Source organism: Pituophis catenifer, unplaced genomic scaffold (genome assembly GCF_029215685.1).
Source record: "Pituophis catenifer annectens isolate HBS135680 unplaced genomic scaffold, rPitCat1.0.hap2 SCAF_4, whole genome shotgun sequence".
NCBI classification, from domain to species: domain Eukaryota; kingdom Metazoa; phylum Chordata; class Lepidosauria; order Squamata; family Colubridae; genus Pituophis; species Pituophis catenifer.
In genome coordinates this window covers 51,852,816-51,880,646 of record NW_027256884.1, presented here as the reverse complement: position 1 = coordinate 51,880,646, position 27,831 = coordinate 51,852,816, and the positions used below count along the sequence as shown (strand labels likewise).

The window sequence follows — 27,831 nt, the reverse complement described above, 5'->3', positions numbered from 1 at the left end:
TTTGTGGGTCCTGTAAAGAGTCTAATAATGAGGAAGGAGCGTTTTTCAGGCCTCGGTGGCGCGTGCACTTAATTAGCCTCGCCTAACCATGTTTAGGGTCGCGGACTCCCGCGGGAAGAGCCGTCTTCACCCCACCCACCCGAAACCCTGTGATCGGCTACAAAGACTCCCTTGCTGCAACCTTGCAAACTAGCCATTGGATTCTTAGAGGACAACATCGACTGTAGCATTGGGCAGGCAAGAATTTGGTAGGTTGGTTTTACTTTTGGAGTAGGGGACGATGAATATTTCCTTCCGACAGAATAGCTTGGAGAAGCAGATTGCCGCTAGCTGGAAAATTAGAGCCCGTGTCAGTCTTTGGCAGGTAAGATCCATGGCGCATCGGATTTACGAGGAAGTGGGGTTAGTTTGCGATGAAGTATCTAATAAATATCTATTGAGAGCCAAACTCGATGACACTGGGACCACTTCCTAGTCCTGCTGCGTATATTTGTGTTTCTATCTAAATATTTATGTGTCATAATGTTTTGGAATCACTTTTACTTCGGTATTGGAGGATATCGTAGAGTCTATAATGTGTAATGAAGTAATATGTTTTAATATTGTCACAAAGGCTTTAGTCTTTTTTGCTCTCCTAATCAAATTCTATACAAATTGTAATGCTTGTGATTTTATGATGATTTGGTCCCTTTCCGGTTATGTTCCCTATAAATTCTCAACCAACACCAATGCATCAGAAGGACTATGCAAGTTGGAAAAGGAGGACATTAAGTCTTCAAATCTGGATCCTGTGGTTTATCTTTTATTTTCATTTTATTATATAACTCATGCTATTCCTTGCAAGATTTACATACCACATTGTAAATTACTCATGTTAAGGTTTAAAAAAGTGAAAACATTCAGAAAGTTACATGGCCCCTTATCTAAAACACTTCCAAATAGAAATTTAGTGTTTTTTTCCTTCAGTTAACAAACACTATTGTGCTTGATGTGGTAAACATAAAGTTTCTTATAAGGCATGCTCCAGAAAACAGGAAATGGCCGTCTAGATTCACACATAGGAAAACAATCTTGAATATTAGCAATTTAGGCAGTCGACTAGTTTGTCTCCATATATTGATTAATTTTAGAGCTGCATTTTGCAGAAATAGGTTTCAGATCTGTCTGGACTAATAGAAGCAGAAAATTTACTAGAACAACTGCTATAGTCTTAATATAGTATATATATAATTGCAGCTGCTTTAAAGGCACAATTGCTTTCTTTGTTCAAATTTTCATATGAATTTAAGGGGTTTTATCAGAATGTTTCCCAGACAGAAATATTTTAGTGATTGGTATAAGCAAAATATATATGTGATCTGTATTTCAAAAGGTCGCCCAAGATAGCAGCAATTGTTTAGTATTTTATATCTCTTTCTGCCCATTTGGTGGTCATGATAGATTTGTGTAGTCTGGATCTAGTAGCTCTAGTGTTACTTGATAAACATATTTTACGACATTTTAGGAAAAGAAGTGTTCTAGGCAGCCTGTGTTCATGTATGACAAATTATAAACCATGGTTTATAAATTACTATGGCAAAGCCAAAACAAGCAAACCATATTATGTTTTAATACATAGTGTGGACAAGGACATCAAGTTAATACATAGTATTTATTTATTTATTTATTTATTTATTTATTTATTTATTTATTTATTTATTTATTTATTTATTTTAATTTGTATACTGCCCTTCTCCCTGAGGACTCAGGGCGGTGAACAGCCAAGTAAAAACATCAAGTACAAATATTAAAATACAGTTAAAAATATACATATATAAATTTGGCCCCGTTAATTAAAAACAATAAACAAAACACTTAAAAACACTTAAAAAATTAGGCCAGCCCAGCTTGCTGGAAAAGGAAGGTTTTAAGGGCACGGCGGAAGACACTGAGGTCTTGGATTCTCCTTATCTCTGGAGGCAGTTGATTCCAGAGGGTAGGTGCCCCCACAGAGAAGGCCCTCCCCCTGGGGGTCACCAGCCTACACTGTTTGGCTGATGGCACCCTGAGGAGGCCCTCTCTGTAGGAGCGCACAGGTCGATGGGAGGTCGTCGGTGGCAGCAGGCAGTCTCGAAGATAGCTAGGCCCTATGCCATGGAGCGCTTTAAAGGTGATAACCAACACCTTGAAGCGCACCCGGAAGACCACTGGGAGCCAGTGCAGCTCGCGCAGGAGCGGTGTTACATGGGAGCGCCATGCTGCTCCTGTCACTACCCGCGCTGCTGCGTTCTGGACCAGTTGGAGCCTCCGGGTGCTCTTCAAGGGGAGCCCCATGTAGAAAGCGTTGCAGTAGTCAAGGCGAGAGGTGACGAGGGCATGAGTGACTGTGCACAGGGAATCCCGATCAAGAAAGGGCCGCAACTGGCGAATCAGGTGAACCTGACAAAAGGTCCCCCTGGTTACAGCCGTCAGATGTTCCTCCAAGGACAGCTGCGTATCCAGGAGGACTCCCAGATTGCGAGCCCTCTCAGTGGGGGCCAACGACTCGCCCCCAATAGTCAGTGATGGAGTCAACTGACTATATTGGGATGCCGGGAGCCACAGCCACTCAGTCTTGGAAGGGTTGAGCCTGAGCTTGTTCCTCCCCATCCAGATCCGCACAGCCTCCAGGCACTGGGACATCACTTCAAGGGCATCGTTGGGGTGGCCTGGGGTGGAGATGTACAGCTGGGTGTCATCAGCTTACTGGTGGTATCTCACCCCAAAGCCACGGATGATCTCGCCCAGCGGCTTCACATAAATGTTGAACAGGAGGGGCGAGAGGACCGACCCCTGAGGCACTCCACATATAAGAGGCTTGAGGTCGACCTCTGCCCCCCGGCCAACACGAACTGCGACCGGTCGGAGAGAAAGGAGGAGAACCACCGTAATACGGTGCCCCCCATCCCCAACTCTTCCAACCGGTGCAGCATGATACCATGGTCGATGGTATCAAAAGCCGCTGAGAGGTCTAACAGGACCAGAACAGAGGAGCAACCCCTGTCCCGAGCCCTCCAGAGATCATCAACCAACGCGACCAATGCCGTTTCCGTGCTGTGCCCAGGCCTGAAACCCGACTGGAACGGATCTAGATAGGATGTTTCCTCCAGGAATTGCGGAAACTGTCGCGCGACCACACTCTCAACAACCTTCGCCAGGAAGCGAAGGTTGGAGACAGGACGATAGTTGGCCAATATTGCTGGATCCAGGGACGGCTTCTTGAGGAGAGGCCTCACCACCGCCTCTTTCAAGGCGGCGGGGAAGTGACCCTCACTCAACAAAGCGTTGATAACACCCTGGAGCCAGCCTCGTGTAACCTCCCGGGAGGCCAGTACTAACCAGGAGGGACACGGGTCCAGTAAACATGTGGCCGCACTAAGTCTCCCCAAAATCCTGTCCACATCATCGGGAGTCACAGCATCAAACTCCTCCCAGGTAACATTCTCAAGACTATTCCTCGTCACCCTGCCCTGATCTACCCAGTCAGAGTCCAAATCCCCCCGGATCTGAGCGATTTTGTCATATAGGTATTGTCCGAAATCCTCCGCCCTGCCTTCAAAGGGATCCTCCCACGCTCCCGGATGGAGCAGGGAGCGGGTTACCCTGAACAGGGCGGCTGGACGATTTCCTGATGACGCAATAGAGGCGGAAAAGTAATTAAACTTTGCCGTCTTTATCGCCACTAGGTAGGTCTTAATATGCGACCTTACCAGTGTTCGGTCAGATTCAGCGAGACTGGCCCTCCAACCGCTCTCAAGGCGTCTTTTCCGGCGTTTCATCTCCCTCAGCTCCTCGGTGAACCAAGGAGCCGCGAGGGATCGACACCGGGTCAGAGGCCGCAAAGGCACGACTCGATCCAAGGCCCCACCAGCCACCCGATCCCAGGCAGCTACCAAGTCCTCGGCCGAGTCGTGTGCCAGATCTTCAGGAATTGGCCCAAGCTCCAAGGGTTCAATTTAAGCCAGTTTGGGGGTTAGTGGGATTTTAAATCTAGAGGTAGGAAATTTTGTTTTCCAAGTCCATCGTCACCCTGAAAAACTGGCAGGGGGACGACGACAAAACATTGCCCTTCCAGCAAAATTATTATCTTTTCAATTATATCACTTCTACTCTTTGGAGAGTGACTGTCATAGTTGACTCACTACGCAGCTTGCTCGCAACCAGAGAACAATAATGGGAATGGGGAGAGACAGCATTGGAATGTATGGGTGATTTGGGACAGAAACTCTGGAATGCAAGTGTGCCATCTGGAGCCAGAGACAGTTCCACTCCAAGGTCACCAACGTTGAGAAGGTCCAAAGCTAACAGATTGTTATCAGAACAATCCAGGTACAATTGATTGGTGGACAAAGGACCATGGGAGGATGGGGGAAGGAGAATTTATCTTATGCTGTCACACATGAAATGTTAGAGTTGGCTTTTCCAGTTCTCTACCCACGTGGCTTTTCAGTAAAGATAACCTTGGAGAACAAAAATGTCTCAGCAGTTTCTTTTGTTGGCTAGCATATTGGGACGGTGACATTAAGCCAGTTCTCTCAGTAATAGCCTACCTAGACTCTACCAGGAGGTCAACCTTGAGATGTCAGTTGCGGCCAAAGACACAGAGGAGAAAAAGAAGCTGGCAGAGATCCTGGCTTGAGAGGAACCGGTACTGCTTCAAAACGGAACATGGACACCAGCTGCTGGCATATGCCTGAAGCAAAGAATTGAGAAGTCTGAGCAGCCATTCGCAACCATAAAGCAGCAAGTAAGGGAAGCCCGCTGGGCGAGGAATATGGGTAAGGCCACAGAGGCTAAAGATCCCCTTCTCCCTGCCAGGGTCAATGTGTTCCAAGGCAGTAATGGAAAGTGAGGTGACTAGCTGAATGGAATGACCCCACTGAGTGGAAGATCGCAATTGCTGGTTGCAGCCCGTCCATGGAGCAGTTGAGAGAGAAGTTTGGAGGGATGGAGAAACAACGGCAGGAACCACAGCTGCCACTGCCTGCCTATGGGTCCTGAAAACCGCAATGGGCCTGGTGACTCTCCCTCCTTCTATACTCCAGCTAGTGGCAGCAGCAGCTGTAGCTGAGACTGGAGCCCCAATGCAAGCAGCAATGACCTTTGCCATGCCTATTTCTCCACTGCAACCAGCAGCACTGATGGCACAAGCAAAGGTTGGGGTCTTGGCACAAGTGCTTGCAGCCAGGGTCCTAGCATCAGTGGTGTCAGCTGGCATTCCACTTCCTGGATATATTCTAATATATCCGGGAGGATTGGCAGACACCCCCCTTGGTGGACCAAGCCACCGAGCCCATTTCTTGGCTCACGTTTTTCACCACATGGGTCGTTATATATAGGGTGATGTACCCAGATGACACAAGTTGGGCCCATATCATTGCGGTCAATCTGGAGGAGAGTGCTTCGGAGTGGTTGGTTTTACTTTACATCTGCCATTTGTCTCTGTCTCAATTGACAGATGGGCTCCATTTTTTCAACCATGCCGGGCCCAGGACCATGGCCTCTGTCATCCCCGGGTCACAATAAATCACTATGTGGGTCCCAACTTTTAGTTTCACAGGTTCAGTTAGGGAAGTCACTGGCATTCCAATCCATTATTGAACTGTCTATCTGGGAAAATGTTATGGGCTCCCTTAGCCTCATTCCTAGCTTCTCTACCACTTGGGGACTGACCAGGCATCTGGTGCACCTCGAGTCCAACAAGGCCATAAGGGTCCCTTTTACTCCTGAGGAGTACATCAAATCTCCACGCTAGCAATCAGGGATGATGGTGCCACTTCCTATCAGGTCATCTTCTCTTTTGCTGTTGTTCTTATAGAAGACTGGTCTCATCTTGACAGGGCCAGAGTTCCCTCTCCCTACTGTATGGAGGGGAGAACTCTACTACCCACTGCCCTGTATGAGTTTTCTCTTTTGGTGGAGTTTTTTCTTCTTTGGTTGGCTTGGAGGAGGGGGAGTAGTCATTGGCCACGGTGCGAGGCATTTGGCAGCTTGGCTTCCCACCTTTCCACAGGGAAATCAGCCACCAAGATTCTGATGGGGTTTTCCTCCTCTGGATGTAAGTGCCCTCCCTCCCTCCCCTGGGAGCTGCTCACCTCTCTGCTGGCTGGTGGAGTCAGGTCTCATGCTCGGTGTGTTCATGGAATTCCATCAGGTCGATCTCCAGCTCTGTGGCCACGCGGTACCATGCTTGCAGGCTATGTGGCACCCCCTGGGCAGGTAATTCTGGTACAGATCTGTCAGGCTTGCCTCCGTTCAAAGCTCAAGAAAGAAAAACCCCAACTCCATGTTTGTAGAGAAAGATACTTTTACTGAGTATGAACTGAATGCAGCGAAAGAAAAACAAAGTCTGAGGCAATAGGCGCAAAAATTACATATTGAAAGCATTCCCCAAATCCTTCCCCCCACAGTCCCAAGGTAAATGTCCAATCTACATCTCCCCAAGGTGTCATGTGGGGTACTTCTTTAGGCGGCCCCATCTATTTGGTATGCCGGAACGGTTGACCTTGACAGTTATCAGCTCCCTCTGCAGCTGCTAAAAAGACAGAATTTTCCTCCCTTTCTCGAGACATCTCCACCAGCTCACTTCCCCCCTCCCAAATACCTACAATACCTCCCCCTCCCATTACAATGACAGCCGAAAGCAAGCAAGCATCATGAGGCTGACATTCGGCCCGCCTGCAGAAGAGACGTTAGTCCTAAAAAAAACAAATGGAAATAGACAGAGTAGAATCAAATGATAGAAATTCAACATACATATAATACGTATAAATCCCAAACTTCTTAAAGCTTATCAGGGTATTTACTGTGAAATCTTTGTAAAAGCTTTGGAGCTCTAACATCTCGCTCATTCACCCATTTCGATTGAGAGGAAGGGAAATGTTTCCAAGCCACCAAGTACTGTACTCTACTTCTATGTTTTCTGGAATCAAGGATTTCTTTGATCTCAAAATGTTGCTCCCCTTCAATGAGAAGTGGGACTGGAGGGCTGACAAGATCCTTGTTTAACTTCTCTCTGAAATGTTGAACCAGCAAGTGTTAAGGCCAGTTTCCTAGGAAGCCCCAGAGCTTGATGATCTTGATGCTTTTATGCAAGCCCTACGAGAATGATTCAAGGACCCTACAGCAGCTCAACACGTAGAAGCCCATATCCATTCCCTAAAGCAAAGGAAACATCCAGTGACTGAGTACGTCCAAGACTTCTGCCTCCTGGCCAGCCAACTAGGATATGGCCTTAACACTTGCTAGTTCAACATCTCCTAGGTGGCTGGCCAGTAGTTGTTCACTTCAAAATTTTGGTGAGAAATCCTGAGGCTCCTAGACTCCTCCCCAGGGTCTTAACTCTGCACATCATCTGGAAACGAACAAAGCTTGTGAACAGTCAAATGCATTCCTGGAGCAGTACCTTTGATGCTATGTGAACTACCAGCAGATCAATTGGACTGAGCTTCTGCCCTTCACTGTGGTGGCATACAATCATTCTGTGCACAGAAGCATTGGGTTTACCCCCTTTTGAGTGGCTACTGGGGTGGAATTTATGCCTTTGCCAGAGTTTCTTCAAGTCACCTCTTTGTCATGCCTGGAAGGCATATTAGCTGTGTGCCTTGAGGATCCAGGCCTGCCCCAATCATACCATGGGAAGTTGGGAGGGGGGATTGCTTGAGTGAAGTAGAGATAGCCATAACAAACTTCTCTAAGAAGTTCAAGGCCATGGTGTCTGGCAGCTGTGCAAAGACGAAATTGGAGGATGTCTTCTATTCAGGAAAGAACTGATTGGAGATCTGGGGACATGTGGGAGATGTGGGCAAGGTCTTGAATTTTCTTCTGGGTGAGGAAAACTTGGAAGCTTTCAGATTCGGGTTTTCCCAGATGTGCCAATATGACATCCCTAATAAAAGTTAGCTTTGAGGAACTTCAAGCCTCGGAGTTTGATTTCATTGGGGGTGTTACTTGGAACCCTGACATTAACCCGAATCTGCTTTAAAATTAGAACAGCTTCCTCAACCCTGGGGAGCTGTTCGGGGTCCTGAGCCCCAAGCACCGACCCAATCCAGGGCAATGCGAAGACTCAGGGAAGATGGAGGAGGAAAAGAAGCCTATAGAGGGAGCACCGGCTCAGCAACGGTTCCTGAGACCCTCTACTCTCCTTCCCCTGGGATGGTGGAAGCAATAAAGGCCACGTAGGCTGCCCCCCAACTGGGTGCCTGGCCTAAGGAGCAACTGCCGAAGTGAAGCTTGCAGCAGGACTTGGCAGCGCAAGGCAAAGCCAGCGGAGCCACCCCGCTTCGAGGAGTGATGTGGGAACTGCAATGGGAGTTATTGCAGCTGCCGCACCGCCAGCACTCCGAGGAATGGGGGCTCTTGCTGCCGGCGCGCAGCCAATGCCTAGCTGGTCTGCAGGAGCAGTTGAACTGACTCAGAGTAAGTGGGATGCCCCAGCATGCCGGCACCAGGCTGCCAGAGTGGACCTTGGCACAACCAACATTCACCTTCCTGAGCCAGGGGCCAGCAGCACAATGGGCTGAAGCAGCAATGACTTTTCATTCGGCCCCATGCCGCTCAACCCCTGGCCTGTTGCTTTGGGTAAGCCCAGCCATGGATCCCCGCTGCTCTGGACCGCACACACACACCCCTCAGCCAGCCATGCCAGCCATGGAGTTCCCATCCAGCTGCAAGGGGCTTGGAGCCTGCCAGCCCCGCAGCTGCCACCCGGGATGGGGTTCCCACCTGTGAGCCAAATCCCTCCCGGGTGGGCTTACTACCCAGGCCAGGGGTAAGTACAGTGTCAAGGGACGCCTGCCTCGATGCCACTGCACATGAAGTTTCCACAGCAAGCGGTCCAGCTGCAACCCCAAACCGTGATCCCACAGCAGATGCGAGTGAACCCGCAGCAAGTCCTGGCTCAGCAGCCCGCGCCTGCCGTGGCGCCCCCACCTTCCAGGCAACCTTTAATGGGACCCCAGGGAAGCTGGCATACTTCCTGAACCAAGTCTGGGCCTACATTGATCAGTATGGGAACCAATACCCCTCCGATTGTAAATTTATCTCAGCCATCGCTGAAGGCATGAACGAGGGAGAAGCATCAGAGTGGATAGCTGAGCTTCATGATGAGGGGGCTCCAGAGCTAGAGGACGCAGACAATTTCGTCCAGCTGATGAGGGTGAGGTTCAGCAACGTTGCCCAACAAGTAGAAGCAGAGCACCAGATCACCACGCTGAGGCAAGCTGGGAGGCCCACCAAAGAGCTTGTGTGGGAATTCCCGGAGGCTGGCCAGGAAGCTACAGGATTGGCCAGAGCAACTGTTGGTCCACACCTTCAAGGAAGCCCTGGATCTGGACCTGAGGCAGACCTGTAACATAAGGGGAACACCAACCTGAATACAAGCGTGGTATGAGAATGTGGTGGCCCTGGATCTGGACCTCCACCCTCCAAAGAAGCCAGCTGCTGAAAAGCCGGCTAAATGGCCCCTCAGGTGAAGAAGACCGCAGAACCGCCACCCATGAGGCCCAGGACCATCAAGTCCTATCAATGTGGTCAGCAGAGCCATCAAGTGTTGGAATGCTTAGCTCCAGCACCCCTGCCCTGGGTGCAGTCCCCTGCTCAGGCAGGACCAAAGAAAACCCTGCAGAAACTGCTGGACAAGGGATGGAGCGCCAAGCAAGTGGCAGAGAGCCTCATCCAGCCCGCTGGGTTGGAAGGGAGCCTGACCGGGGATTCCCATTCCCCCTCCGCAGAGGAAGACAGCAGCGAGGACAAACTGATGGTGAGTGGAGCCATCTGCCCCTTTGTCCTGAAAGTTATCCTAAAGGTCCCCCAGACCAGAGCCCAGGGAGAAGTGGAGGCAGTCATAGACACCGGCTGCACGTGATGCTTAATTAGCCCCCACATAATCGAGCAACTAGGCATACACACTCGACCCTTCCAACAGCCTATCAGCTTTGAGCAGGTGGATGGCTCACTAATTGGTAGTGCCCCTCCACCAGACACACGGAGCTCATTAAGTGAGAACTGGGGCACCACAAAGAATTCCTCTGGTTCGTAGTCGCCCCCAAGATGACAAATCCCATAATCTTGGGGCTCTCATGGCTCGATAAGTGGGGACCCACGATCTCCTGGGATGGCAGCTACAGAAAGATAGTAATTGGACTGGGCCCATTGCCACCAGTGAGGCAAGAACTCCCCATCCCAGAGATTGTGAACCTGGAAAAAGCAACCCTTCCAAGGACTGCTGCCCCGGCCCTGGATGTCCCGCCGGGCAGCCAGCAGGTGCCCCGGGAGTATCAAGACTTGGGGGGGGGTTAGTGAAGAGGACTGCAACTTACTTCCCCCCCCCCATTGCCCGACTGACTGTGCGATAGAATTCATGCCGGGGGCAAAACTTCCCAAGCCAAAGATGTACTCAATGACTCCGACCGAAATGAAGGAGTTGAGGAAGTACATAGACACAAATCTACATCGGGGATTCATAGAGCCTGCAAAATCTAAAGTGGCGGTCCCTGTGCTGTTTAAAGAGAAATACGGAGGGATGACACTCTGCGTGGATTTTCGTAGAATTAATTGAGTGTGCGTGGAGAACACCTACCCTATCCCACTCATGAAGGACATGCTCAATCACCTGGCAAAGGGCAAAGTTTTACCAAGCTGGACTTGAAGGAAGCCTACTACTGTATACGGATTAGGGAGGAGGATGAATGGAAGACCGCATTTAACTGCCCCCTTGGCAGCTTCCAATTCAAAGTGATGCTGTTATGCCCCCGCAGTTTTCATGCAGTTCATAAATGAGATTCTGCATGAGCACCTATACAAGGGGGTTCTGGTCTACTTGGATGATACTCTCATATTCAGTGAAACGCTGGAAGAACACATAAAACTCATCCGGCAGGTGCGAAAAAACTGCTTGCTGCTAAGCTCTATGCAAAGCTGTCAAAGTGCGAGTTTCATAAGACTTCACTAGACTATTTAGGATACCAGATTTCTAGTGACGGGATAGAGATGGACACAAGCAAAGTTAAAGCCGTTTTGGATTGGCAACCCCCAAGCACCCAAAAACAGCTCCAAAGCTTCCTGAGGTTTGCTAACCTCTATAGCCAATTCATTCCAGCTTTTGCGGAGGTGGTACTGCCCCTAACTGAACTGTTAAAGACGGGGTCCACACCAACAAAACCGAAGCCATCGCAGCCACTCACGTGGACAATGGAATGCCAGAAAGCTTTTGAAAAACTGAAAAGACTGTTCGCCCAAGAACCGATCCTGCAACATCCAGACCCAGAGGGGTAATTCATTGTCCAAGCCGATGCCAGAGACGTGGTAGTGGCTGCAGTGCTCCTGCAAAGGGACTCCAAGGGGCAGTTGCTACTATGCGCCAACGTATCCAAGAAACTTAACAATACGGAGAGATGATGGGCCATTTGGGAGAAAGAGGCTTATGCCATTCAATGGGTGTTACTCGCTTGGAGACACTTCCTGGAAGGCAGCAAGGAGCCTTTCGAGGTCTGGACGGACCACAAGAACCTAGAGGCCCTAAAGACTCTCAGGAAATTGTCCTCCAAGCAAGTCCTCTTGGCTCAATAGTTCAAACATTTCAAGTTCGAGCTGAGATACATACCGGCAGGGAAAAATGTACTGGCAGATGCACTCTCGAGAAAGCCTCAATTTGACAGCCACCGAGAGGAAGTGGTCCACGCCCTAATCCCTCTCCATTTGCAGCCGCCCGCCCAAGTTATCACCAGGAGTCGAACCAGGCAGCCACCAGACCCCGGCCAGGATGGATGGACTGCCAAATTAAAGGCAGCACTGCCCGCAGACCCTTGGTTCAAGGACAACCAAGGCATCCTCACCATGAGGGAAGGACTGGTGTGGAAGGGATCCAAATTGTACGTCCCTCCACCCTGAGACTTGAGGTGCTTCAACGTAGCCACGACTTCAAGCAAGCCGGCCTTTTCGGATTCCTGAAAACGCTACACCTCACCAGGAGGCAGTTTTGGTGGCCGAAAATGAAGGCGGAAGTGGAAGACTATGTTAGAAGTTGTGCCACGTGCGCAGCGATGAAAAATAGTCCCGGCAAACTGCCAGGTCTCCTTCAATAGGTGGCAGATCCCAGCAGATCCTGGGAGGAAATTGCAATGGACTTCATAGTTGATCTCCCAGAAAGTGTGGGGACACAGTGATCTGGATCATCGTTGATCTATTTTCGAAGCAAGCCCATTTCACTGCTTGCTCCAGACTACCCTCTGCCAATTTCCATGGTGGAACAATACATCAGATGCTATGTGGATTACCAGCAAAAATATTGGGCGGACATTGCCATTCGCAGAAGTGGCGTACAACGCTGTGCATTCTAGCACTGGACTAACTCCTTTCCAAGTTACCAGTGACATGGAATTTGTCCCCATGCCAGAACTGCCGAGAGAACCCCCTTCCTACATGTCGTTGACAGAATGGATGGATTCATTGAGAAAGTAGTGGGAGAATACAAAAACAGGCGCTCTCTGAAGCAGCAGCTGAATATAAAAAACAAGCAGATAAGCACCGCTCGCTTCAACCCCCCTTTCAGGTGGAGGACAAAGTTTTTCTCTCCACTAAATACATAAAATTGAGACTGCCTAGCAGGAAATTGGGACCAAAGTTTTTTTCCTATAGTAAAAATAATTAACCCTGTGACCGTGCAATTAAGCCTCCCTCGAATATTAAGGAAAATACACCCCGTATTTCATTGTAGCTTGCTGAAATGATCCATTGGATCTAACATAAGACCCCAGACCCAACCACCTCCTCCCCCTATTGTGATGGAAGGAGAGACCCATTACGAGATAAAGAAGATATTAGACTCCAGGATGTATAGAGGTCAGTTGCAATCCTAATACAATGGAAAGGGTACCCTTGACTTCCGGCGGCGACCTCAGCGGTTAGGAATGAAAGGGACGGGGCTCCGTTCCTGGGTTCCTAACAATCCCACATTTGGAGCCGAAACAGGCGTTATTGATCCCGTAGAGATCAATAGTTTAAAGGGGAACATCTTAGGACCTCGGAGGAGATCGCAACTCCTTCGAAGGGACAAGATAAATCCCTTAATCCAGTGCGAGGAAAAACCAGCCTTCCCGGGCTGGCCGGAGGCGCTGACAACTGCGTGAGTGGGAAGCGAAGATTGATAAAGAAAAGTCATCAACAGGAGACTAAAATTTAAGAAAACCCAAAAATCATTGTATAGCAAGAAGTAGATGCTGGTGGCAGAGAAGGGCAGAAAAAGAGATAAGAGAAGCGGTGACGGGAGGATTGAGCGGAGCCATTTTGAACGGAAGGTGACAGCGCAAAAAATTGGAACAGCCGAAGGGTATGGAGAGAGCGTGAGAAAGATATTCGTTAATTACGAAAAATAAAACTACACTTACGCATGATTTGAAACCTCGATACTATTGGAAACTAGTAACGTGGATAGCATCGAGTAGATTGAGTTGGACAAATATAGAGCAAGAACAGATCATGTGATATTGAAGGGAACGGAGAAAGAGTGAGGAGTGTGGTGTGTTGGAGATCGGAGGAAGGATTCGGACTTGTATAAAATTGACTGCATCAGATTCTATTGACGATGATCGGATTGATTGGGCTGAACCAGACAACCTGAGAATGAAATAGATAGTGCGATAGTGTGGAGAGAGGTCGAATAAACTATGAACAATATATTTGAGTGGATTTTTACAAATTATCGTCTTTTCCGACATTTCTGGTGACATTTCTTTTGAAGACTAGGATATAAAGCGGCAGAACTTTGGACTATTTGACTCTTAAGCATCGAACTATTTGGATATAACTTTGGATATAACTACGACAGAAGAAAAGTAGCTGATTAACTGGAGGAGAGCTGGACATTCGGTGAACGGGAATATACAAAGAACTATATTATATCTTTGGATTTGGATCCTGACGTTAAAAGGGTGATTTAGATTTTGGAACGGTGATTGATTGGAAGAAGAATAAGACTACATAGTAAGAAAAAAGATAAAAGACTATAAAACAAAGCCGCTAAGAAACAAATGGACAATACAATTATTGCTGGTTTGGACTAAGTTTAATATATCAGATTACAATGCAATAAAACTGGAAAATAATATTTAACAATTTATTATTTTTTATTTTTTTCCTAAGTATAACGGAATAATTTGCTTATTTAAATCTAACTAGATAATTATAATATATTATACTTGATAAGTTTATCTATTTGAAGCTAATTAATTTAAGTAATTCAATAGAGATATTATATTTAAGATAATTAGAACTTGATTGGTAAAGGGGTATATATATTGACTTATTGTCATGGGGGATTTCAACCTCCCATCCGCAGGTGAGGCGTCAGAGGTGGCTCGGGAGTTCATGGCTTCCATGACGGCCTTGGACCTGACCCAGTTAGTTCAAGGCCCCACTCACATAGGGGGACACACTCTGGACCTGATTTTTATCTCTGGTCAGTGGTTGAATGATCTTGGTAGAGGGGAACTAGATATTAAACCCTTGTCATGGACAGATCATTCACTCCTTCAACTAGACTTTCCTACCGCCTGCCCCCACCGCAGGGAGACGGAACCGACCAGATGGTTCCGTCCCAGGCGCCTGATGGATCCCGAAAGGTTCCTGACGGAGCTTGGGCCGTTTCCTGAGACTCTAACACACGACTCGACTGAAGAGCTGGTGGCCGCCTGGGAAAGGGCGGCCGCCGGAGCTTTGGATCGCGTCGTGCCTTTGCGGCCTCTGACCCGATGCCGATCTCAATTAGCTCCTTGGTTCTCTGAGGAGCTGAGAGAGATGAAGCGTCGGAAAAGACGCCTAGAGAGCATTTGGAGGACTAGTCAATCCGATTCCGACCGGACACAGGTGAGGTCCTATATCAAGACCTACCTAGTGGCGATAAAAGCGGCAAAATCTAACCATTTTTCCGCTCTTATCGCATCTGCAGAGAACCGCCCAGCCGCCCTGTTTAGGGTGACCCACTCCCTTCTTCGGGGGGGAGTGCGGGAAGATCCCTTGCAGGGTCGTGCTGAGGATTTTGTGCAATTCCTGCACGATAAAGTCACTCGGATTCGGGATGGCTTGGACTCCGATTGGATGAGTCCACGGGAGGAGATCGGGGCAGGCCTTGAGAATGTTATCTGGGAGGAGTTTGATCCTGTGACTCCCGAGGATGTGGACAGGGTTCTGGGTAAGATTAGTGCCGCCACGTGTTTATTGGACCCGTGTCCCTCCTGGTTGGTACTGGCCTCCCGGGAGGTTACACGAGGCTGGCTCCAGGGGATTATAGGTGCTTCTTTGGGTGAGGGTGCCTTTCCTGCTGCCTTGAAAGAGGCGGTAGTGAGGCCCCTCCTCAAGAAGCCTTCCCTGGACCCGGCTGAATTAGCCAACTATCGTCCAGTCTCCAACCTTCGTTTTGTGGCGAAGGTTGTTGAGAGCGTGGTGGCACGACAACTTCCCCGGCACCTGGATGAAGCTATCTATCTAGACCCGTACCAGTCGGGCTTCAGGCAGGGGTACAGCACAGAAACGGCATTGGTCGCGTTGGTGGATGATCTCTGGAGGGCTCGGGACAGGGGTTGTTCCTCTGTCCTAGTCCTATTAGATCTCTCAGCGGCTTTTGATACCATCGACCATGGTATCATGCTGCAGCGGTTGAGGGGGTTAGGAATAGGGGGCACCGTTTTGCGGTGGTTCTCCTCCTTCCTCTCCGACCGCTCGCAGTTCGTGTTGGCAGGGGGGCAGAGGTCGACCTCGAGGCGTCTCGCATGGGGAGTGCCGCAAGGGTCGGTCCTCTCGCCCCTCCTGTTCAACATTTATGTGAAGCCGCTGGGTGAGATCATCCGTGGTTTTGGAGTGAAGTGTCATCTGTACGCTGACGATACCCAGCTGTACATCTCCACCCCAGACCACCCCAACGATGCCCTTGATGTGATGTCCCGCTGCCTGGAGGCCGTGCGGGCCTGGATGGGGAGGAACAGGCTCAGACTCAACCCCTCCAAGACCGAGTGGCTGTGGCTCCCGGCGCCCCAATATAGTCAGCAGGTGCCATCGCTGACTATTGGGGGTGAATCTTTGCCCCCCACGGAGAGGGCTCGCAATCTGGGTGTCCTCCTGGATGCATGGCTGTCTTTAGAAGAGCATATGACGGCCGTGGCCAGGGGGGCCTTTTATCAGGTTCGCCTGATTCGCCAGTTGCAGCCCTTTCTGGATCGGGACGCCCTGCGCACGGTCACTCATGCCCTTGTTACTTCCCGGTTGGACTATTGTAATGCTCTCTACATGGGGCTCCCCTTGAAGAGCACTCGGAAGCTCCAACTGGTCCAGAATGCGGCCGCGCGGGTGGTTATGGGCGCAACCCGTTATGCCCATGTGACACCCCTCCTGCGCGAGCTGCACTGGCTCCCGGTGGTCTTCCGGGTGCGATTCAAGGTGTTGGTTACCACCTTTAAAGCGCTCCAAGGCATAGGACCCGGGTACCTCCGAGACCGTCTTCTGCCACCAATAGCCTCCCACCGACCAGTTCGTTCCCACAGAGAGGGTCTCCTCAGGGTGCCGTCAGCCAAATTATGTCGGCTGGCGACGCCCAGGGGGAGGGCCTTCTCTGTGGGAGCCCCAGCCCTGTGGAATGAACTGCCCCCGGAAATTCGTAAGATATCTGACCTCCGGGTGTTTCGCTGCGCATTGAAGACCCTGTTGTTCCGCCAGGCCGGACTATCAATACAATAGTTTTAAATTGGGGTATTTAAATTTATTGGGGTTTTAAATTTGAGCCATTTATTTAATTATTTTAAATTTTATATCATTGTTTTGTTTGTGTTTTTAAATAGGCTGTACACCGCCCTGAGTCCTTCGGGAGAAGGGCGGTATAGAAATAAAATTATTATTATTATTATTATTATTATTATAAGAGCCTTGATAGTACAAGGGTTTAGTGCACCCTGTTATTAACACAGCTGCCTGCAATTTCTGCTGGTTCGAATCTCTCCAAGGCTCAAGGTTGACTCAGCCTTCCATCCTTTCTAAGGTAGGTGAAATGAGGACCCAGTTTGTGGGGGCAATAAGCTGACTTTATATAAAATATACAAAAGAATGAAGGCTATTGCTTAAAGCATTGTAAGCCGCCCTGAGTCTCCGGAGAAGGGCGGCATATAAATCAAATTTAAAATATAAATATAAATATATATATATAGAAGATAGAAATTGATACTGACTTGATTCCAGAACCAATATAAAACTCTTAGAGAAATATATTTTACTGTTGAATTAACTGAAGAATAAGGTAATTAATGAATTGTTAGAAGCTTGCTTTTTCCCTGTTGCTTCCTCCTTTCTTGCCTTACCTCCCCCTGCTTTCCTTACTTCTTTAACTATATCATCATATTATTGATCAGAGGTACTCTCAAATAATATCTTAATAATATCTGCATATTTAAGCTATAAATACTAATCAGGCGATTGAGAATTTTATGAAATCGTGCGCAAGAATAGTAAGCATAATAGACATGGCAACTTCAAGTACATCAACCACTATTAAAACAACTAAAAAGATACCCCCAACTCAAACATTATTGGTGGCCTCCCCTGCACAGCAGAAGACAGGGGAAACGATAGACAAAGAGAAGACTAATACTATTATAGGTATGCAAAATATACAAGCGGCCCTTGCAATGATTCAAGAAGGAATGAAAAGAATGGAAGATAAGATGACTCTTAACCACGACAAAACCAAAAGGAATCATGAACAAATGAGATTAGATGTAGGGGAAATCAAAGATGATATTAGAATAGTAAAAATCCAACAAAACATCACGGATAATGAACAGAGAATTTATAAAGTGGAGGAAAAAACGGAAGCCACAGCCGCAAGACTGGAAAGGATGGAAAACCAACAAGCCACAAGGAGCTGAGATACTGAAGATGCATTGACACTGCTTGAAGTGGAGAAGGCATCCTTCTACCTAAGGTTTCAAAACATAGAAGAACAGAGAGATGAAGACTTGGGCGAAACTATGATCGAAATACTGGCAAAGGCGACACATAAAGATAAAGATGAAATAAGGAATGGAATCGACGAAATCTATAGAGCCTTCACAAACTATGCAAGAAGGAACAAACTCCCCAAAGAAGTACATATTAGGTTCACAAAGAAAACAATGAAAGAAGAAATATACAAAAAAATGAGAGAGGAGACAGTTATGTACAAAGGAAGGGAAGTTTTAACATTAAAACAAGTACCGAGAAGGGCCAGGGACAGGAGAAGAGACTATAACTTCTTAACGAGACAACTAAATAAGCTCAAGATAAAATTTAGATGGCTCATAACCGGAAGGGGTACTTATTTCATGGGAAGGAAGAAAATTTCAAATAGACACCATAGAAAAGGCTCAAGACTTTGTTGACCAACACTTAGGATATGAAGGAGAACAGGAAAGTAAAGAGAGTAGAGAGGAACTAAACTCCAGTGATCAAGAGGTACAAACAACAAGCAAGGAGGACAGGGAGTAGAGGAGGGGAAGGCCGGAGAGGGAGGAGACGACGGGGAATACACAAAGAGTTACAAGAAACACTACAAAACTCAAAATCAAGGACAAATAAACACTAGCAGAAATGGAAGAAGAATTAAAACTTATTTCTATAAATATAAATGGACTAAACTCACCAAGTAAAAGACATCAAATATTTGCCAAATTGCAAAAACTAGGGGCAGACATAATTACATTACAAGGGGTACACATAAGAAAACAACAGAAAAAAATACTTCAAAATAAAAAATTAGGAACAATATATACATCTTTAGGCGATTGCAAAAAAAGGGGAGTGATGATGTATGTCAGAGACCATATAAGACCAAGCTGATTCATACGGATATAGAGGGTCAAATGTTAATGATAGAACTAAAATTGGAAACAAAAATAATAATATTAGTAGCAATTTACGCTCCAAATGGAAACCAAATAGATTTTTACAAAAAATTACATGATAGATTAAAAGAGCTGGATTATGAAAACGTCTGTATTGTTGGCGATTTTAATTCGATTGTAAACCGACAAGAAGATTACTATTGTAATAGAAAGAATAAAATTAAAAGGAAGACATTACCACAAACATTCAAGGATTTGGCACAAGAAATGAGTTTACATGACACCTGGCGAGAACTAAACACCAAAGTAAAACAATATACATATTTCTCTGGCCCGCATCAATCATGGTCCAGGCTGGATATGGCTTGGATGACACCCCAACTAAGTAAAGAAACACATGATGTAGAAATTATGCCTTGTACATGGGCCGATCATAATCCTATCAAAATAGTTTGGAAAGGTTTCCGAAAACAGAAAAGATGGAAAATGGATACAAATATAATAAAGGAAAAAGAATACTTACAAATGATAGAAAAGGAAATGAAGATATTTTTTCAAATCAATACAAAGGATCAAACGTCATTACAAAACTTATGGGATACGACGAAAGCTTATATTAGAGGCCTAACCATTGCATATGTGGCAAAAAGGAAAAAAGAAAAACAGAGAATTAGGAATGATCTATTGGAAGAAATTAAGATAGAGGAAGTCAAATTACAACAGCATCCTAACAACAAGATAGTGCAACAAAAACTTAATTTGGCTAAACACAAATTGAACTTAACTACAAAAACTGATCTGGCACAGAAAATAAGAATGGCAAAGCAGACCAATTTTGAATATGCAAATAAAACCGGATGCTGGTTGGCTTACAAACTGAAAAAGCACACGTAAAAAAGAACTATTCACCAACTCCAGGACGAATCAGGAACCTTACACCATACACATTTGGAGAAGAAAAACATAGTCAAAACATTCTTTCAAAAACTCTACAGACAGGAAGATGTCCCGGAAGACCAAATTAGAAAATATCTTCATAAAACCAATTTCACACATTTTGAAGAAGAACACAGAGAGATCTTGAACCGGCCCATAACAATCTTCGAACTGATTGAAACCCGCAAAAAACAAAAGAACAATAAAACCCCAGGACTAGATGGAATTCCTACTGAATTTTATAAACTCTGCCAGCAATCAATAGATGAAACAATGTTACAAGTGTTTAACGCAGCATTACTGACAACCGAAATTCCAAAATCCTGGACAGAAACTATCATCACATTAATACACAAAGAAGATACAGACCCGAACCAAGTTAAAAATTACAGACCAATCTCATTACTCAATGTGGATTATAAACTATTTATGTCAATTCTAGCAAAGAGATTCAAAGCAATAATTCATAAATATACACATCCAGATCAAAATGGCTTTAAACCCAGGAGACAAATCAAAAACAACTTGAGAACGATCATAAATATTTTGGAATACTACGATCAGAAGATAGATAAAGAAATAGCCCTAATCTCACTTGATGCCCAGAAGGCCTTCGACAACTTAAATTGGTCCTTTCTCATAATACAATTGGAGTTGATGGATTGTGGAGAGAAATTTCTCAACTTGATAAAAAAAATTTACTCTCACCAAACAGCAAGAATCTCAATAAATGGCGACATGACACAAACTTTTGATATCCAGAAAGGAGTATGACAAGGATGTCCCATATCACCCTTACTATTTATAATAGCACTGGAAGTGCTATTGAATGAAGTCAGGAAGGAAGGTCTTAAGATCCGGGGAGAAGAGTACAAACTGCTTGCTTTCGCAGACGATGTAATTTTTATTCTGGAAAAACAGAGACTATCCGGACCCAAGCTGATGGCAATGATAGAGGAATACGGAGATGTTGCGGGCCTTAAAATAAATAAACAAAAAACGAAAGTACTAACGAAAAATATGAATCAGACACAGAAGATGAAATTAGAAGAAGAATTAGGAATTCAAATGGTCAAGAAGATAAAATACTTAGGTATCTGGTTGACGGCAAAAGCTACTACGATCAAAGAAGACAATTATACTAAATTATTAAAAGAAATCAAAAAAGATTTGGAAATTTGGAATAGACTACAACTGTCACTGATGGGTAGAATCGCCTCAATAAAAATGAATATACTGCCAAGAGTATTATATCTATACCAGGTAATACCAATACAGCCGGGAAGAGACTTTTTCAAAAATCTCAATAAATTAACAACGATGTATTTATGGCAGGGAAAGAAGGCTAGAATCAAGATCAAAGCTCTACAAGACTCATGAGACAAAGGAGGCCTGGCATTACCAGACTGGGAACTCTATTACAAGGCTGCAGGGTTGGCTTGGATCAAAGAATGGATGAAATTGGACGATAAAAGAATTCTATACCTAGAAGGCTTTGATCTAGTGCGAGGATGGCACGCCTTCCTATGGGACAGACCGGACAAAGGACATACCTATTTCCAACGACATATAATTAGGGCTTCATTATTTAAGATTTGGCAGGAAATTAAGAGAAATCATTATACTAGAATTCCAAAATAGTGGTCCCCGATGGAGGCATTGATATACCCAAATACTCTCGAGATAGGAAAGATGATGCGGTATCAAGATCTATTAAATCAGGAAGGCAAATTTACCCCAAGACATCAACTCCAAGATGGTGGCATAGATATTGATTGGTGGCCCTATACCCAAATGCAATCAAGATACATAGCAGACAAAAAACAATATGGAATTGCGGACAACCTAAACGAATTGGACAAGATCTTACACGGACCGGAACAAAAGATGATAACCAAAACATACAATTATCTTCTTAGATACAAGTTATTAGAAGAAACAGTCAAGGAAAACATGATAAGGTGGGCCAGAGATATAGGCCACAACATTCAATTGGCAGATTGGAAGAAATTATGGTCACAAAATATTAAAATGACAAGGGCCACAACTTATAAAAAGAATCTCATCAAAATGTTTTATAGATGGCACCTACCACCGGCTCGATTAGCGAAAATGTACCCAAACGCCCCCCCCCCCCCACATCTTGTTGGAAATATAAAATCAAAAATGGGACATACTTTCATGCTTGATGGAAATGTAAAAAGGCCCAACAATACTGGCAAGACATTAAAAAAATGATTGAGGAAATAACGAAACTACAACTAGAAGACAGCCCAGAATTCTTTTTATTTGGCATGATAACACCACAATTCACCAAAGAGACGAAATATCTTATTATACATATCCTGACAGCAGCACAATTACTATTTGCTCAAAATTGGAAATTAGATCAACACCCAACCAAAGACAAAATTATCTCAGAAATAACAGAGTGTGCCGAGATGGACAGATTGACGCTGGAGCTCCAGGACAAAGAAGAAAGTGACTACTACAATGTATGGCACCAATGGTATCAATGGCTGGAAAGGAAAATAAATACAAACATAGACGAGAATAACTAGGGTGAAAGAGGATTAGCAATAAGGAGAAGATGTAAAGTTAACGTAAGTCTTAAGTAGTTGAATTAAGAACCAAATATTTTCTTATGAATAGATAATGAAAAGAACTAGATACACTGTTGATGACAAAAAGCATATATGTAGACTGTTGTGTGGGTGTTGTGGGTGGTGGGAGTTCTGTTTGGTTTGTATTGTCTTTGTATTTTTGTTTATATTATATATATATATATGTATGTATGTATGTATGTATGTATGTATGTATGTATGTATGTATGTATATATAAAAAGGAAAGGGTACTCTTTGTCTGATAAACTTTTTACCTGAGTAAAAAGTTGGGACATCAAAACAGATAGACTGATTAAACAGTTCCATGATAAATACCTGGATAAACCAAAGGGTCCCCATGGGGGGAGGGGTGATTAAATGTGGATAACTCCCCCGAATGTTATTTTCTTTACAGGACACGTAAAGGGAGGCCGCCTGTCATGCCTGGAAGCCATATTACCTGTGTGCCTTGAGGATCCAGGCCTGCCACAATCATACAGTGGGAAGTTGGGAGGGGGGATTGCATGAGTGAAGTAGAGATAGCCATAACAAACTTCTCTAAGAGAAGTTCAAGGCCATGGTGTCTGGCAGCTGTGCAAAGAAGAAATTGGAGGATGTCTTCTGTTCGGGAAAGAACTGATTTGAACTGTGGGGACATATGGGAGATGTGGACAAGGTCTTGAACTTTCTTGTGGGTGAGGAAAACCTGGAAGCTTTCAGATTCGGGTTTTCCCAGATGTGCCAAAATGACATCCCTAATAAAAGTTAGCTTTGAGGAACTTCAAGCCTCGGAGTTTGATTTCATTGGGGGTGTTACTTGGAACCTTGGCACTCTTTGGCTGAGTACACTAAAAAGCTATCTGGCTGTAGTGCGCAAAGCGCTAGCGGAAGCAAGGGATATGCAGAAGTGACATGCTGACAAGAAGGAGGGCACTCCAGAGAGAGTTTAGGATAGGGGAGGAGGTGTACCTGTCCAACTGTCCTGTCCACTTGTCCACAAAATTCCTGTAGCTGGGACAGCTTTGCAAGAAGTTGGATCCTAAATACATAGGTCCTTTCTCCATTATCCAGATTGTAAATCCGGTGATAGTGGAAATAAAATTGCCCAAAAATCTCAGGCACATTCACCCAATGTTTCACTGCAGTTTGTTGACACCCTGTTGTATGTCTCCTTTAAGGCCAGTCTTTAAGCCACCTTCCAACCCCCAAGGGTAAGTGGAAAGAAGCATTTTGAGGTCAAGGAAATCCTTGACTCTCCGTACTATAAGGGGAGGTTGCAGTATTTGGTTTTGTGGAAAGGATTTCCCTTAGCGGAGGCAGAGTGGGTGGTGGCAGGGGATGTCCATGCTCCAAGGCTTACTCAGAAGTTCCATGCAAACTATCCAAATCAACCCTGATAGGATGGTTCAGGAATGAAATGCTACCAGTTCAGTCCGGTTCGCCCGAACCGGTAGTAAAAAATGCTACTCATTTGCTGAACCGGTAGTAAAAAATGTTTTAAAAAAGGTTTCAACAATCAACAGAGCGACCCATGATCGTCGGAACTTTTTTTAAAAAACTTTTTAAGCATTTTTTTACTACTGGCTCGGGAGAATAGGTAGTAAAAAGTGCTCTAAAAAAGTAAAAAAAAAGACTCCGACGATCATAGCTGTGCTGTGCGATCGTCGGAGTCATTGTTTTAGTTTTTTAAAGCATTTTTTTACTACCTATTTGCCTGAGCCGGTAGTAAAAAAATGCATTTAAAAGGTAAAAAAAAAAAATTCTGACAATCGCGCGCCTCAACTGTGATTGTGGGAGCCTTTTTTTTTACTTTTTTAAAGCATTTTTTTACTACCTATTCACTTCAGCCGGTAGTAAACAAATGCTTTTAAAAGGTTAAAAAAAGGCTCCGGTTATCACAGCTGTGGCGCGCAATCGTGGGAACCTTTTTTTAAGGGGGTGGGGTGGGGGTCCATTTTTGGTCCCAGCAGGCTTCCTGAAGCCTGCTAGGCCAAAAATGGGGGGTGTAGGCCAAAAACAGGAGAGTGGGGAAGTCCATTTTTGCTCCCGTCAGGCTTCCCTGAAGCATGCTAGGCCAAAAATGGGTGTAGGCAAAAAAACGGGGGGTGAGGGGTCCGTTTTTGAAAGAGAGAGAGAGAGAAAGAAAGAAAGAGAAAGAGAGGGAGGGAAAAAAGGAGAGGAAGAAAGGACTACAAACCTGGCACTAGACGCAGCTTCAGAGGCTAATCCAGTGCTAGAAGGCACCTGGAGGTCATCTAGTCAAACCCTGCTCCAGCAGGACATTGTTACTTAGTTTCTGCCTTTTGATCCCCCAGTCACATGGTTACATAGCCACGCCCACCAGTCACATGACCCCACCAAGCCACGTCCACCAAGCCATGCCCATGGAACCAATAGGAAAGAAATGTAGATTTCACCACTGGGATGGTTGTATAAGAAGACTAGTGTAGGAATAATGTTTCTTTCTGGAGGGTTGGCACATCATGATTGACTCGCTAGGCAGCCTACTCACAACCAGAGAACAATAATGGGAGTGGGGAGGGAAGGCATTGGAATGTGAGGGTGATTTGGGAGGGAAACTCTGGAATGCAAGTGTGCCATCTGAAGCCGGAGACAGTTCCACCCCAAGGTCACCAACATGAGAATGTCCGAGTCAAACGGATTGTTCTCAAAACAACCCAGGTGCAACTGATCGTTGGACAAAGGACCATGGGAGGACCGGGTGGGAGAAAAGGGGAATTTATCTTATGCTGTTACACATGAAATGTTAGAACTGGCTTTTCCACTTCTGTACCCACATGGCTTTTCGGTAAAGTATACTCTTAAAGAATAAAAATACCTCAGGAGCTTCTTTTGCTGACGAGCATATTGGGACAGTTGACATTGCTTGATCTGAACATCTCCTTTGTCAGGGCATTTATTAATCCCATGTTTGGCTCTGGGACTAATTACCCTGGTTTAAATTAGAGGAGATGAATCGAGGCTTATTCCTTGTTGCAATAATCTGAAAAGAAACGCGAGGAAGGTTTCTAATAAAACTCATTTATTTGTTATAAAGAAAATAAAACACCTCACTAACTAAGAAAAATTAATTGTTACATTTTGGCAAGCGAGGTCTCCTGCCGGTCCAAGCCGGACCTTGCTGGCAGGAGAACACAGGAAAGAGTGTGTGAAGCAAGTGAAGGAATGTGGGTGGATGGACATGCGTAGTAGCTTTTGATAACAATTCTTGGCAAGGTATGGAGAGTCAGATAGTCCAGAAATAATGAGCTCAGCTGGTAAATAAAATAACGCAGTGACATCCTTAGTGTTGCTCACTACTGCATTAATAATACAATATGTGAACCCAGTCACTAACATTAGATTGATGCAAATCATTTGATCACTTGTTTTGGATCTGTTGAAGCCACTAAGAAGGCATCTTAACTGGAAAATGTGCATGCTTTGATTGTCTCCAAAACCTTGTGAGGATGCAGTTTGTCATAAGATACTACAAGATAATACAACTTTGAAGTAGTCATGCTGAGCTTCTTTAAATGCTTCAGAGCAAATTTATAGGAGAACTTTGCCTGCCAGCAAAGACTTTTTTTGAAATGATTTGTGCTTGTCTACTGTTGTTTGGGATGCCCTTTTTACCAAAATCATGGCTGACGCCATGGCAACATGACGCGTCTCATGGGGCTCTGTGGGATTGCGCCGAAATCCGAACTGCTGGGAGGTCCGTGTGGATTTAAATCACCTCAGAATGGTGATGAATAAAGAGAGCACAGTTTGCTGATCTGCTGAGCCCGCAAACTCCCTGATTGATCCAGAGAAGGCTCTCAAACTTGACAAGAAGGAAAAGACGGCCATTGAGTGCCGGACCAAAGCTGTAACAGCCGACTGGAAAAGAGAGCATGGAAGACTGAAGAACAGTGTGATCGATCTGGGTGAGAGACTCTTAACTTTTAATCTCTTATTTTCATGGAAGAAAGAGCCCCCTGGAAAACATGTGGGTGAAGTAGGATCTAAAAAGGAGGAGGTGGAGCAGTTTTTCCGCCACCTCCCAAGAAAAATGGTGAGTAAAACCTAACAGCCATTTTTAGAACAGGAAATAAACAGGGTGGAGGCAGGTTAGTTTATTGATTGTTTAGTTTAAGAAAAGGGATATTATGTTTAGATATGAATATATGTAAAAGATTTGAGTTAAAAGATATAACGATGGGGGTGAAGGAAATGGGTAGACTATGAATTGAATAAATGTTAAATTAGAATTTATTATATAGTTTTACAGCGGAAGGTTGCTTTGAAATGTTATATTAATATACATAAAAGATTTGATCTAAGAGATATATCTATGGGGGGTTAGAAAAAGGGTAGATTATGAGCAGAAACCGCTAAACTGGGAGATATAATAATATTATTATGCTAAATTAGGAGTTATTATATAATGTTACAGTAGAATGTCATTTTGAAATGTATAGTATAAGGGGGATATGATAATATTATTAGAAAGAAAGGGTCAGTATATGGGGATGGAGTAAGGGGATATAATCTGTTATGAATTTGGGTTTTATTATGAAGAAGTCACAGGGGGAGGGGAGGGGGAGGGGGGTTAGGGAGGGCGGGGGAAAAGGGGGAAAAATTTGTATTTGAAAAACTTTTTCAATAAAAAAAATGGTGAGTAAAACCTAACAGCCATTTTTAGAACAGGAAATAAAGTCAAAGAATTTCTTAAAAGGGGGGGGGAAACCTTTGCAATTAGGAAGCTGGACCAGGGACTTCAAATAAAATATAAATTTAGAAGTTTTTGGATACTACAAAACATGGACATACAGATCTTTTTTTCTATAAAATTTGGAGCAGAGTATATTATACAAGAGAAGAAAGAAAAAGAGAGAAGTAGAACAACAGTGCCACCTACAGGCAGAAGTGAAAGCCGGGAGGTGCAAGTGAGGAAGGGGAAAAAATATAACCTTGAGAAATTGAAGATAAGGACTGACTGCTAGAGAAACGAGAGTTGTTTCTATTAGTTGTTACTATAAGTTGTTTATGCTGAATAGCTGAGACAGAGAGTGAAACACTGAGATTTTTTATTTTTAAACAGTGCAACTCTTGGAATTCATGTGGAAACTAAACAGATAAAGTGAAATAGAAGCTGAGAACAGCAAAATACTTCCCTTTTATTTCTTGTTCTGTGAACTCTCTAATTGGTGGTTTGGTGGGCCTATGCGGATTACAATTTACCAATTTATCAATTTTTTTATGATAAAGGATTAGGGTTTGAAGAACCAGAAGAATAACAACAAGAATGATGGGACTAAAAGTCTAATAACCTTTGGATTACAATTTACACTTTTGTCTTTCCTTTGGAGTACTACCAATAGCCTCATCCTCTACTCTTTGTGGATTACAAGTATTCATAAATTTC

At 45.0% G+C, this 27,831-nt stretch overlaps 1 protein-coding gene across 9 annotated transcripts in view; it reads left to right on the top strand.

Moving 5' to 3' along the window:
* The window catches only part of PHKA2 (phosphorylase kinase regulatory subunit alpha 2), a 311,493-nt gene continuing 283,662 nt past the window's right edge, over positions 1-27,831 (top strand). For all 9 annotated transcript variants that reach the window (XR_011600403.1, XR_011600402.1, XM_070943836.1 and 6 more), the window contains exon 1: positions 1-248. The gene's annotated coding sequence lies outside the window, so the exon portion shown is untranslated. The remainder of the gene's footprint in view (positions 249-27,831) is intronic.